Below are 15915 nucleotides of genomic sequence, written 5' to 3'. Positions count from 1 at the left end.
CCCCACACACAACCCCCCACACACCCCCACACACACACACACACACACACCCACATACACAACCCCTCACATACACAACTCCCCACACACACACAACCCCCCACACACACCCCCACCCACACACACACACCCACATACACAACCCCCCACTCACAACCCCACACGCACAACTCCCCACAGGCACAACTCCCCACACACACAACCATTTATCTATCTATCTATCTATCTATTTATCTACCTATCTATCTATATCTATCGCCCTCACTCTATCTATCTATCTATCTATCTATCTATCGCCCTCCATCTTTTACCCTCTATCTATCTATCGATCGCCCTCACTCTATCTATCTATCTATCTATCTATCTATCTATCTATCTCCCTCACTCTATCTATCTATCTAGCGCCCTCACTCTATCTATCTATCTATCTATCTATCTATCGCCCTCACTCTATCTATCTATCTATCTATCTATCGCCCTCACTCTATCTATCTATCTATCGCCCTCACTGTATCTATCTATCGCCCTCACTCTATCTATCTATCTATCTATCTATCTATCTATCTATCGCCCTCACTCTATCTATCTATCTATCTATCTATCTATCTCTATATCTATCTATCTATCTCTATATCTATCTATCTATCTCTATCTATCTATCGCCCTCACTCTATCTATTGCCCTCACTCTATCTATTGCCCTCACTCTATCTATCTATTGCCCTCACTCTATCTATCGCACTCACTCTATCGCATCACCACAGCATCACTCAGCACCACCACAGCATCAATCTGTGCAACCATTCAACAACAACTGGATCAAATATGTTCTCTCAATGTTTCAAGCTTTATTACAAATGTCACAAAAAGATGTTAATATTTCACTTCTGTTCTTGGATTTTCGTCACAATAAAATACACTGAACATAATCTTCACAAAAGTCATTTACAAAAGTTTAAGCTATTGCCATTATGAATTGCAATAACTTTTATTTAAGTATTAATTATTTAAAAAAATTAAAAGCCATTGTTATTTGTAATATGAATACATCTAAGTCCCGTAAATACGACACATATTGCATTACAAATGCTATAGGTGTCACATTTGCGAAAGTTATAACTATTGGCATTGTAAATGACAAAGCTATTAATTTCGCTATTTTCAAAACCAACACATAAATAAACAAATTGTCATTTACAATACCAATATCTCAAACTTTCCTAATGTGAGACCCATTGCATTGCAAATGCTTGTTTAATGGGTGGCCCATTGTCTTATTTGCAACTGCAAACAAGCTACGTTGGGTGCCTTTACCTGTTTCTGTGCCACCTTCTTGGTGGGCTGCTGGCTGTAATTGATGTTGTTTCTGTGGGTATCCAATGGGTTATTTAGGTGTGTGATAGTATGCCAGGGTGTTATTTTACCGATGTGTGCGTGTTTGGTGGTCTATGTGTGTGTTGGGATCTGATGTTAATATGTTTGCACCTAATGGTTGTATGAGTATCAGAGAGTGGGTGTTAACGTGTAGCACCATGAGGGGGTTCGGAGGAAGGAAAAAGGAGAATCAATGAATGAGTGGGATGATTTTTTGAAGGCACAGAATCAACATACCACAAGTTGCACTCCTAGCAGAAGGTGGCCCTTAATAGGGAGTAGGAAACGAAACAAATGTCTGTGTCTGCTAAATGGTGTCCATTTCCTTTGATAGGGATCCCAAGCAAGAATGCAGGTGTGTGGGCATGTGATGGTGGTTTTGTGGGCTTCTGATGGTTGTGTGTGGGCATATGATAGTGGACGTATGAGCTTATGACGGTGGGTATGGCTTAGTTGTAGTTGATGCCTGATTGCGTACAGGTGCTTGGCGTGTTTGCATGTCCTATGGCGTCCCTGGGTGCCTGATAGTGTATGTTTGTGGTGGATGTAGACATGTGATGGATGTATGGACCTGGAGGGAGAGTATGTGATGGGTGCTTTTGTGCATGTATGAGTGTGTACATATAGTGGTGGGTAGATGCCCATCCGGTGGTACGTGTGGGAACCCTTGGGGGTCTGTGAGTGGATGAGTGTTTCATGCTATGTGTAATCATGCCTGTGATAATTTGTGTTAGTGAGTGGCGACATATATGTGAGAGACTGATGGCATAGAAATGTTTTTTCGAAGATTTTGTGACACTAGTTCAATATTTTACAAACATCAGGATAGAGCTCAAAATAGTTGCTGCAAAGAAAGCCATTTAATAAAAGTGTCAACCCCTCTGCAAAGTATTGTAATTCATGTTTAGGTCGCGCCTGCGATTGCATGGGCGAAAGCCCCTGCTGTCGCAAAGCGATCTATTGTAATCCTTTCAGTCCTTTTCCCTTTCAAGGACTAGGCAGAGACAACAGACTGTCGCGCGCACGCAGCCGGCCGGAATCGGATCAGGTCACGCGCTCCGATCCCGGCCGGCTGTTCACAACACATGCACACGCAGGCACAGGCAGGCACACACGCAGGCACAGGCAGGCACACACGCAGGCACAGGCAGGCACACACGCAGGCACAGGCAGGCACACACGCAGGCCCACACAACACACACACACACAGACAGACGCACGCACACACATTCTCCCCCCCCCCCCCCCAAACTCACCGGGCTCTTTTAGCGTGTTCCGTGTCTCTGTCTCTCGTCAGCCAGGGGGTCAGTCTCGATCCTCGATCTCCCTTCGCAGCGCTGGTCTTCACCCGGGCTCCCTCCTGGGACCCGGGACTTCAGATGCCGCACTCAGCTTTGGCGCCGGGGCTCGGATCTCGCATGCGCGGGCAGCCCCCGCCCTCACTCTCAGCCCGGGCTGCTTTCGGTTTCGTAGGTGAGTGATGTCATCGCTTTGTTCCTATAACTGAAGGGTGCATACGAAGACTGATCTGCTGTCTGCCTCTCTGTATTCCTACTCCCACAACGTTATTATGCAGTTTTATTCTTTAATCTCTTTACATAGTTCTCTATTTCTTTCCGTTCTTGCTTCTTCCCTTGGTCCATCTATCTTTATTAGTTAGAGGGGTCTTCCATCGTATTAATCCATAGCAGAAAAAGAAAAATCTAGACGAGGTGGAAGTAAAGGAAGAGAAAAAAAATGCATGCCTTTGTGGCTGACTCGCTTCTGGGTCAGCTGGATGAAGCCCTTCTCCACATCGTTGCTAGCTCCCTCCTGACCTTCTGCAACCTTTTTATCCGTCTCACCCCTGCTGACTCACACCTGAGCAATCCGCACCCTTCTCCCCGGACATGGACACTCCCTCTGTACAGCAGTATTGCCGCCCTAAAAACCTTCTCCCTTGCTGCTGGGTGTTTTATTGCCATTCTCTTCAATATCAGCCCATAAACTGGTAAATTGGCTTACCAGATTTAAAGCAAGCTTCCGAAATTTGCATTCGAAATCTATCAGAAGTCACGGGTTTGAATCTCGGCAGGGCCTAGTTGCCTTTCAACCTTCTGAAGTCAATACTTAGAGGTGCTGTACTTCGCGGTACTCAAAGCTTTAAAATAAAATAAAAACAACTGACAAGTTCTCCCTTTGGGATTCTAACTTGAAATCCCCAAATTAGCGAGATAGTATCAAAAATGTAAAGTAAATAATGGGGCTCCACCAGAGGATGCAACGTTTTCTTTAATTTGCCTTCGATGTTGAGTGGTCTCATTTTGGGCGCACTGCTGGAACTCAAGAAATTCAGATGGATAGCCCTCATTTCTTAAGTCTTCTCTTCACATTAGAGTGTTTCATTTTCACTTTTGCTTTCAATGTGTCTTCAGTCTCATGCATTTCTAGACTTGCAACCATCATCGCCTGTCTTTTTTTTTTCTTCAAGTGTGTGTATTGTCTTAAAAAATCTCTATGCATATTATTTTTTTGTGCAGTAATGACTGCGTCCAACTTAGCATAACCAAGCATAGCATAGCATAGCATAGCATAACCAAGCATAGCATAGCATAACATAACCAAGCATAGCATAGCATAACATAACCAAGCATAGCATAACATAATCAAGCATAGCATAACATAACCAAGCATAGCATAACATAGCGAAGCATAGCATAGCATAACATAACATAACCAAGCATAGCATAACCAAGCATAGCATAGCATAACCAAGCATAGCATAGCATCACCAAGAATAGCATAGCATAACCAAGCATAGCATAGCATAGCATAGCATAACCAAGCATAACATAGCATAACCAAGCATAGCATAACCAAGCATAGCATAACCAAGCATAGCATAGCATAACATAACCAAGCATAGCATAACATAACCAAGCATAGCATAACATAACATAACCAAGCATAGCATAACATAACCAAGCATAGCATAACATAACATAACCAAGCATAGCATAACATAACCAAGCATAGCATAGCATACCATAACCAAGCATAGCATAACCAAGCATAGCATAGCATAACCAAGCATAGCATAACATAACCAAGCATAACATAACATAACCAAGCGTAGCATAGCATAACCAAGCATAGCATAACATAACCAAGCATAGCATAACATAACCAAGCATAGCATAACATAACCAAGCATAGCATAGCAAAACATAACCAAGCATAGCATAACATAACCAAGCATAGCATAGCATAACCAAGCATAGCATAGCATAACATAGCATAGCATAACCTAGCATAGCATAGCATAACCTAGCATAGCATAGCATAACCTAGCATAGCATAGCATAACCAAGCATAGCATAGCATAACATAGCATAGCATAGCATAGCATATCATAGGATAACCAAGCATAGCATACCATAACCTAGCAGAGCATACCATAACCTAGCATAGCATAACCTAGCATAGCATAACCTAGCATAGCATAGCATAACCAAGCATAGCATAGCATAACCAAGCATAGCATAGCATAACCAAGCATAGCATGGCATAACCAAGCATAGCATAGCATAACCAAGCATAGCATAGCATAACCAAGCATAGCATAACCAAGCATAGCATAACCAAGCATAGCATAGCATAACCAAGCATAGCATTGCATAACCAAGCATAGCATAACCAAGCATAGCATAACCAAGCATAGCATAGCATAACCAAGCATAGCATAACCAAGCATAGCATAGCATAACCAAGCATAGCATAGCATAACCAAGCATAGCATAGCATAACCAAGCATACCATAGCATAACCAAGCATAGCATAACCAAGCATAGCATAGCATAACCAAGCATAGCATAACCAAGCATAGCATAGCATAACCAAGCATAGCATTGCATAACCAAGCATAGCATAGCATAACTAAGCATAGCATAACCAAGCATAGCATAACCAAGCATAGCATAGCATAACCAAGCATAGCATAACCAAGCATAGCATAGCATAACCTAGCATAGCATAACCAAGCATAGCATAGCATAACCTAGCATAGCATAACCTAGCATAGCATAACCTAGCATAGCATAACCAAGCATAGCATAACCAAGCATAGCATAACCAAACATAGCATAACCAAGCATAGCATAACCAAGCATAGCATAACCTAGCATAGCATAACCAAGCATAGCATAGCATAACCAAGGATAGCATAGCATAACCAATCATAGCATAGCATAACCAAGCATAGCATAGCATAACCAAGCATAGCATAACCAAGCATAGCATAACCAAGCATAGCATAACCAAGCATAACATAACAAAACCTAGCATAGCATAGCATAACATAACCAAGCATAGCATAGCATAACATAACCAAGCATAGCATAACCAAGCATAGCATAGCATAACCAAGCATAGCATAGCATAACCAAGCATAGCATAACATAACCAAGCATAGCATAACATAACCAAGCATAGCATAGCATAACCAAGCATAGCATAACCAAGCATAGCATAACCAAGCATAGCATAGCATAACATAACCAAGCATAGCATAGCATAACCAAGCATAGCATAGCATAACCAAGCATAGCATAACCAAGCATAGCATAGCATAACCAAGCATAGCATAACCAAGCATAGCATAACCAAGCATAGTATAGCATAACCAAGCATAGCATAACATACCCAAGCATAACATAACCAAGCATAGCATAGCATAACATAACCAAGCATAGCATAACATAACCAAGCATAGCATAACATAACCAAGCATAGCATAACCAAGCATAGCATAACATAACCAAGCATAACATAACCAAGCATAGCATAACCAAGCATAGCATAACATAGCATAGCATAACCAAGCATAGCATAACATAACCAAGCATAGCATAACATAACCAAGCATAGCATAACATAACCAAGCATAGCATAACATAACCAAGCATAGCATAACCAAGCATAGCATAACATAACCTAGCATAGCATAACCAAGCATAGCATAACATAACATAACCAAGCATAGCATAACATAACCAAGCATAGCATAGCATAACCAGGCATAGCATAACCAAGCATAGCATAACATAACCAAGCATAGCATAACATAACCAAGCATAGCATAACATAACCAAGCATAGCATAGCATGCCATAACCAAGCATAACATAACATAACCAAGCATAACATAACCAAGCATAGCATAGCATAACATAACCAAGCATAGCATAGCATAACCAAGCATAGCATAACATAACCAAGCATAGCATAGCATAACCAAGCATAGCATAGCATAACCTAGCATAGCATAACATAACCAAGCATAGCATAGCATAACATAACCAAGCATAGCATAGCATAACATAACCTAGCATAGCATAACATAACCAAGCATAGCATAGCATAACATTACCAAGCATAGCATAGCATAACATTACCAAGCATAACATAACATAACCAAGCATAGCGTAGCATAACATAACCAAGCATAGCATAACATAACCAAGCATAGCATAACATAACATAACCAAGCATAGCATAGCATAACATAACCAAGCATAGCATAGCATAACATAACCAAGCATAGCATAACATACCATAACCAAGCATAACATAACATAACCAAGCATAACATAACATAACCAAGCATAGCATAACCAAGCATAGCATAGCATAACCAAGCATAGCATAGCATAACCAAGCATAGCATAACCAAGCATAGCATAGCATAACCAATCATAGCATAACCAAGCATAGCATAACATAGCATAACCAAGCATAGCATAGCATAACCAAGCATAGCATAGCATAACCAAGCATAGCATAGCATAACCAAGCATAGCATAGCATAACCAAGCATAGCATAGCATAACCAAGCATAGCATAGCATAACCAAGCATAGCATAACCAAGCATAGCATAACCAAACATAGCATAACCAAGCATAGCATAACCAAACATAGCATAACCAAGCATAGCATAACCAAGCATAGCATAGCATAACCAAGCATAGCATAACCAAGCATAGCATAACCAAGCATAGCATAATCAAGCATAGCATAACCAAGCATAGCATAGCATAACCAAGCAAAGCAAAGCATAGCATAACCAAGCATAGCATAACCAAGCATAGCATAGCATAACCAAGCATAGCATAGCATAACCAAGCATAGCATAACCAAGCATAGCATAGCATAACCAAGCATAGCATAACCAAGCATAGCATAGCATAACCAAGCATAGCATAACCTAGCATAGCATAACCAAGCATAGCATAGCATAACCAAGCATAGCATAGCATAACCAAGCATAGCATAACCAAGCATAGCATAGCATAACCAAGCATAGCATAGCATAACCAAGCATAGCATAGCATAACCAAGCATAGCATAACCAAGCATAGCATAACCAAGCATAGCATAACCAAGCACAGCATAACCAAGCACAGCATAACCAAGCACAGCATAACCAAGCATAGCATAACCAAGCATAGCATAACCAAGCATAGCATAACCAGGCATAACATAACATAGCATAGCAAAGCATAACATAACCAAGCATAGCATAACCAAGCATAGCATAGCATAGCATAACCAAGCATAGCATAACCAAGCATAGCATAACATAACCAAGCATAGCATAGCATAACCAAGCATAGCATAACCAAGCATAGTATAGCATAACCAAGCATAGCATAACATAACCAAGCATAACATAACCAAGCATAGCATAACATAACCAAGCATAGCATAATATAACCAAGCATAGCATAACCAAGCATAGCATAACATAACCAAGCATAACATAACCAAGCATAACATAACCAAGCATAGCATAACCAAGCATAGCATAACATAGCATAGCATAACCAAGCAAAGCATAACATAACCAAGCATAGCATAACATAACCAAGCATAGCATAACATAACCAAGCATAGCATAACATAACCAAGCATAGCATAGCATAACCAAGCATAGCATAACATAACCAAGCATAGCATAGCATAACCAAGCATAGCATAGCATAACCAAGCACAGCATAACCAAGCATAGCATAACATAACCAAGCATAGCATAACATAACCAAGCATAGCATAGCATAACATAACCAAGCATAGCATAGCATAACATAACCTAACATAACCAAGCATAACATAACCAAGCATAGCATAGCATAACATAACCAAGCATATCATAGCATAACATAACCAAGCATAGCATAGCATAACTAAGCATAGCATAGCATAACCAAGCATAGCATAGCATAACATAACCAAGCATAGCATAGCATAACATAACCAAGCATAGCATAGCATAACATAACCTAGCATAGCATAACACAACCAAGCATAACATAACATAACCAAGCATAGCGTAGCATAGCATAACATAACCAAGCATAGCATAGCATAACATAACCAAGCATAGCATAGCATAACATAACATAACCAAGCATAGCATAGCATAACATAACCAAGCATAGCATAACATAACCAAGCATAACATAACATAACCAAGCATAACATAACATAACCAAGCATAGCATAACCAAGCATAGCATAGCATAACCAAGCATAGCATAGCATAACCAAGCATAGCATAACCAAGCATAGCATAGCATAACCAAGCATAGCATAACCAAGCATAGCATAGCATAACTAAGCATAGCATAGCATAACCAAGCATAGCATAACCAAGCATAGCATAACCAAGCATAGCATAGCATAGCATAACCAAGCATAGCATAGCATAACCAAGCATAGCATAACCAAGCATAACATAGCATACCCAAGCATAGCATAGCATAACCAAGCAAAGCAAAGCATAGCATAACCAAGCATAGCATAGCATAACCAAGCATGGCATAGCATAACCAAGCATAGCATAGCATAGCATAACCAAGCATAGCATAACCAAGCATAGCATAGCATAGCATAACCAAGCATAGCATAGCATAACCAAGCATAGCATAACCTAGTATAGCATAACCAAGCATAGCATAACCAAGCATAGCATAGCATAACCAAGCATAGCATAGCATAACCAAGCATAGCATAACCAAGCATAGCATAGCATAACCAAGCATAGCATAGCATAACCAAGCATAGCATAGCATAACCAAGCATAGCATAACATAGCATAGCATAGCATAACCAAGCATAGCATAAACAAGCATAGCATAACCAAGCATAGCATAACCACGCATAGCATAACCAAGCATAGCATAGCATAACCAAGCATAGCATAACCAAGCATAGCATAACCAAGCATAGCATAGCATAACCAAGCATAGCATAACCAAGCATAGCATAGCATAACCAAGCATAGCATAGCATAACTAATCATAGCATAGCATAGCATAACCAAGCATAGCATAGCATAACATAACCAAGCATAGCATAGCATAACCTAGCATAGCATAACCAAGCATAGCATAGCATAACCAAGCATAGCATAGCATAGCATAACCAAGCATAGCATAGCATAACCAAGCATAGCATAACAAAACATAGCATAGCATAACAAAACATAGCATAGCATAACAAAACATAGCATAGCATAGCAAAACACAACATAATATAGCATAGCATAACAAAGCATAGCATAACAAACACAACAAAGCATTGCATAGCATAACAAAACAAAGCATAGGATAGCAAACAACATAGCATAGCATAACAAAACAAAGCATAGAATAGCAAAACAAAACATTGCATAGCATAACAAAACATAGCATAACATAACAAAACATAGCATAGCTTAACAAAACACAACAAAACATAGCATAACAAAACAAAACATAGCATAGCTTAACAAAACACAACAAAACATAGCATAACAAAACAAAACATATCATAGCCTAGCAAAACATAGCATAGCATACCAAACACAACAAAACATAGCATAGCAAAACAAAGCATAACACACACCACACACACACAACCACGCACACACAACCGCAACCGCAACCACAACCACAACCGCACACAACCACACACACAACTATCTATCGCCCTCACTCTATCTGTCTATCTATCTATCGCCCTCACTCTATCTGTCTATCTATCGGCCTCACTCTATCTATCGCCCTCACTCTAGCTGTCTATCTATCGGCCTCACTCTATCTATCGCCCTCACTCTATCTATCGCCCTCACTCTATCTATCGCCCTCACTCTATTTATCGCCCTCACTCTATCGCTAAGCATGGGCGGATTTTGCGAATTGGCAATCCGCGAAATTGCGTATTTACGGATTCGCAATCCGCAAAATCCGCGAACTCTGCTTTTTTTTTTTGTGTTCGCAAGGATTTCTGCCAGTTTGCGAGGATTTTGTACCAGTTCGCAAACGCGAACTTACTTTTCGGGTAGCAACGGTCGCGAACATGTTGTTTCTACATCTGGTTCATCACAGCACCCTCTGTTTCACCACTGCCACCCTCTGTTTCACCACTGCCACCCTCTGGCTCACCCATGCCACCCTCTGGCTCACCCATGCCACCCTCTAGTTCATCACTGTAGATTATGGGTGGAAAAGCACACCTGCCCTGCCTCAACTGACATAAATGAATTAGGGGCTGATTAATGTGTTACTGAATTTTAACTTCCTGGCTGGAACCTGCTTCCTTATCTGTAATTGCTTTCTCTGAGCCTGCTGTGAGGGTCAGAGCAGGGTCATAGAATAGTTGCAAGTAGGCAACTGAACTCTGGAGGGGCCCCTCAGGAAGCACTACAGGGAATGGTTACTAATGATAAGATTGAACTTTTGCACCTGCTGAGCGCTTTCAGTTTTGCAAAAATCCAAATATCCAGCAGCATCCACAAAAAGTAATCCTTCCATGTCAAGATCCCTGGCACCTGCTTCCTTATCTGTAATTGCTTTCTGTTGCAGTGTAATTTTTTTAACAGGACCTTTGTTGTATACTTGTAGCTATTCTCTGAGCCTGTTGTGAGGGTCAGAGCAGGGTCATAGAATAGTTGCAAGTAGGCAACTGAACTCTGGAGGGGCCCCTCAGGAAGCACTACAGGGAATGGTTACTAATGATGAGTTTGAACTTTTGCACCTGCTGAGTGCTTCCAGGTCAAGATCCAAATCAAAGTGACCAGCACATGAAGAAAGCACTGAGAGGAGCCTGCTGGACAGGAACAGGAAGTTGGAGACTGTGGGGCACTTCCTTCCTCCCAACCCCCCCAAAATGGACTCCTTGCAAAAAAAAGTGCAGGCAAATGTCAACCTGAGGAGTTATTCTAATAAAAATTATAATTTTCAAGGTTTATGCTGCCTGCTGGTGGATTTCTTGTGCGAAATTGCAAATTTTGCAATCTCGCAATTGCGAGATTGTTGCTGCCCGCCGCATCTACGTTTTCGCGAGTGTTTACTCCCGCGAAATTGTATAGTATTCTAGTTGGCAAGTGCGACCAAGCAAAAAAATACGCTTCGCACGGATTTACGAATTTTCGGTAAGTTCGCGAGAGTTCGCGGATTGCGAATTTACCGAAAATCCGCAAAATCCGCGAGCGGAACGGATTTTACGCCCATGCTTATCTATCGCCCTCACTCTATCTATCGCCCTCACTCTATCTATCGCCCTCACTCTATCTATCTATCGCCCTAACTCTATCTATCTATCGCCCTCACTCTATCTATCTAATCGCCCTCACTCTATCTATCTATCTATCAATCTATCTATCTATCGGCCTCACTCTATCTATCGCCCTCACTCTATCTATCGCCCTCACTCTATCTTGCTATTGCCCTCACTCTATCTATCTATCTATTGCCCTCACTATCTATCTATCGCCCTCACTCTATCTATCTCCCTCGCTCTATCTATCTATCTTTCTATCTATCGATCTATCTATCGCCCTCACTCTATCTATTGCCCTCACGCTATCTATCTATCGCCCTCAGTCTATCTACCTATCGCCCTCACTCTATCTATCTACCTATCGCCCTCACTCTATCTATCTATCTATCTATCTATCTATCTATCTATCTATCTATCTATCGCCCTCATTCTATCTATTTTTTTAGATACTGATCGCCATCACTCTATCTATCTGTCTAGCTATCTATCGCCCTCACTCCTATCTATCTATCTATCTATCTCGCTCACTCACTCTATCGCCCTCACTCTATCTATCGCCCTCACTCTATCTATCGCCCTCCCTCTATCTATCTATCGCTCTCACTCTATCTATCTATCCCACTCACTCTATCTATCGCATCACCACAGCATCACTCAGCACCACCACAGCATCACTAAGGGGCACAACAACATCACTATGCGCTACCACAGGATCATTGAATGCCACAGCATCACTAGTCGCCACCACAACATCACTCAGCGCCACCACAGCATCAATCTGTGCAACCATTCAACAACAACTGGGTCAAATATGATCTCTCAATGTTTCAAGCTTTATTACAAATGTCACAAAAAGAGGTTAGTATTTCACTTCTGTTCTTGGATTTTCGTCACAATAAAATACACTGAACATATTCTTCACAAAAGTTATTTACAAAAGTTTAAGCTATTGCCATTATAAATTACAATAACTTTTATTTAAGTATTAATTATTAAAAAAATTAAAAGCCATTGTTATTTGTAATATCAATACATCTAAGTCACGTGAATACAACACATATTGCATTACAAATGCTATAGGTGTCACAAGTTATAACTATTGGCATTGTAAATGACAAAGCTATTATTTTTGCTATTTTCAAAACCAACACATATATAAAAAATGTGTCATTTACAATACCAATAGCTCAAACTTTCTTAATGCGAGACCTTATGCATTGCAAATGCTTTTTATTCTTTGTTGTTGCTTGCATATCTGGTGGCTTGTTTTTTAAGATACCCATTGCCTTGGTCAGTGCCAGGGGAATTGTATGCTTTGAGCCTCCCACATCTTGCTTAAGGATGGAAAAAGGAAATAACCCCTACCTTCGCCTCCCTGTCATGTCCAATAAGGGTATGAAAGAATGTTTACCATGGTTCTTGCTGTTCCCTCAATCTTGGTGCAAATTGTTTGGGGGGGGGGGTGGAGGAGGGGGACTTTTTATGGGTGACTAAACGGGATTCACTATCAAGTGATACATGTATAGGCATACCTCTGTAATATGTGTATATGTACATTTATGTATGATTATGTACTTTGAGTGTATACACATATATATTAGTTATACGTGACTGACTGATGTAAACTTGCACTGCCATGTTTTTTTCTTTATTCAAATATCATTATTGCTTATTTAAAAATAAATACATTTGTAGTACAGTAGCAATACAGCAAATCCGAATTAAATATATTATAAATAATAACGAAGAGTTTAAAAAAAAGAATGTAATTGCCAAAAACTACTAAACTGGTATGAGAGGAATGACAAAACTATAATTTTAAAATGATCATCTAAATACCATGACTGATAATACATATTATGAATACATCAAATATTGAATATTGATCCCAGAAGTATGGAACATATGAGGCAGCAACATATATCACAACAGTGTTATGATAGTAGGATTGCTTAATGGATAAAAAACATCAGGGAGAGAAAAAGGGAAAAAGGAAAGAAAGAGAAGAAAGTACTTAGAAAAGGGGAAGAAGGGAAAAAAGGAAGTTGTGGGAAGTTGGCCTGGTATATGCTGTCCACTAATTAAAGTGGGCTCCTTACACCAGTCCAAACGACCCTTATGATGTATCAGGTCAAGAATTACCTTTAGAAAGCTATCCTAGTGGTAGCTGTGGAGAGCAGCCTTCAGGCTTAATCTTGAAGGAATGTAAAGCAGCTTGTTTCACCAGAATATCACCTTTAGTATTAATCAAATGAAAAAAGAACCACACAGTAGTTATAGAAATATGTATTCATTTATATAACACTCCCTAGTATCCTCAACATGAGGGTACAACGCAAAGCACACAATACTTTAGCAAAGAAACAGTTGTAAGTAGTACAATACACAGTGGGCTCCAGGGTGAGACCAAAGCATATACTAAAATAGTGGATAAGAATCACGACTGGAGTCGAGACAGTGTTTAGAACACGTAGAATCGCTGGGACCCCAAGGAACCACCCAAGGTGAGTAGAAAGGGACCTCACCGAGGACGGATGCAGTGTGCTAACATGACCGCGGGCTCCGTACAATTCTATAGGGAAGTCGTGGTTACAATTTTAAAGTTTAAGGACCCTTCTCCGTGGACTTCGAGGAAACCCTTTGGAACTTAGGAGGTTGGAGAGCCATTCCTCCCATGGATACCGGAGTACCTGAGTTACCTATCCCAGTGGAGCCGGGTGCATAGGTCTGGAGTGGTGTCTGAAACCGCCGTCGTTTTCAGGATATCGAATGCTGAGAGGTCGCTGTCCGGCTGGAGCACCAACAAGCCTTGGCAGCAGCAACCCACGCAGAAAGGTCAAGCAGGTTACTGTGTGGACCAGCAAGGTCCAGGGGACTCACCAAGCAATGGGAAGTCGGGGCACATCTGGAGCAACCAGGGAAGCCCAATCAAAATCAAGATGACCCTTAAGAAGACCCACAGGTCGAATGACCAGGAGTCGCGAGGGGACCTCGAGCAGGATCACAAAGTACCAGCCGACGGAGCACTCGGTGTGAGGAGACTGGTGTTCTTTCATTGAAATACTGCTCAGGGTCAGGACTAAACGGAGTCCATTGCACAAGCTCAGGAATCACCAACAACAAGCATATGCACTTGCAAAAGTATGCAGTGCACAGGGGTTCGGGTTATGCGGTCCCCACGAGGGATACTGTCCTCAAACTCAGTGTAAGGGCAGCTCGACCTTGAGGAACTTCGGAACCCACCTCCTGTGTTGCTGGAGCCTTTGGAGTCCGCAGGAGCTCAGGGCCAGCAGACTGGTCAGCTGTGTCACAGGTGCATGCGAATGCAGGGGAGTGACTCCTTAACCCCAAGGGAAATTCTTGAGTTGTCCTTGGTGCTCCACAGGTCCTGCACGGGGCCTGTATGGTGCAAAGGCACAGACGATGCTTTGGATGGAGAGGGAGACAAAGTCGGGCCCAGTCGAAATCCAGCGAAGAGTGTCCAGACGGTCGAAGGTCAGTGGTTTCTTGTTTCAGAATCTTGTCTACATCAAATCCAAGGTCCTACAGCCAGGTAAGCCCTTATGTACCCACGGGAGAGGGTTGGACAGATTCAGGTGACCCACCTAGGAGAGGGTCAGGACAGAGGGTAGGATACTCCCCTGTCCTTTGTCCAAGTTCATGCCAGAGTGTAGTAAATTACTTCTCTACTGTTCTCCACTGAATAAAATGTACCATGACATCATAGAATGCCTGAGTGTCTCTCTGTGCTCACAGTGTCAGTTGGTCAACTCAGGCTGAGCTGCTTGGAGCTTGCTCCTGGTGGGGTTTTATCTATACTTCCTATCTTCTCCTACTTACCTATCCTAGAAGGAATCTATAATAAAGGATTATCTACTTACACAGTTGGACTGTGCATCTTCCTTTACCACAACTTGGCGATGATCTTGAACCTACGTGTGGAGTAAGGAGTAAGGACAACTAA

The 15915-nt window shown here is 41.4% G+C and overlaps 1 protein-coding gene across 2 annotated transcripts in view; it reads left to right on the top strand.

Moving 5' to 3' along the window:
- The window catches only part of CLN3 (CLN3 lysosomal/endosomal transmembrane protein, battenin), a 1158832-nt gene that overhangs the window by 461891 nt on the left and 681026 nt on the right, over nucleotides 1–15915 (top strand). The window lies entirely within an intron of this gene.

This window comes from Lissotriton helveticus, chromosome 7 (genome assembly GCF_964261635.1).
Source record: "Lissotriton helveticus chromosome 7, aLisHel1.1, whole genome shotgun sequence".
Classification (NCBI taxonomy): Eukaryota; Metazoa; Chordata; class Amphibia; order Caudata; family Salamandridae; genus Lissotriton; species Lissotriton helveticus.
The sequence above is the reverse complement of the archived record's forward strand: the minus strand, read 5'-3'. Positions and strand labels throughout refer to the sequence as shown.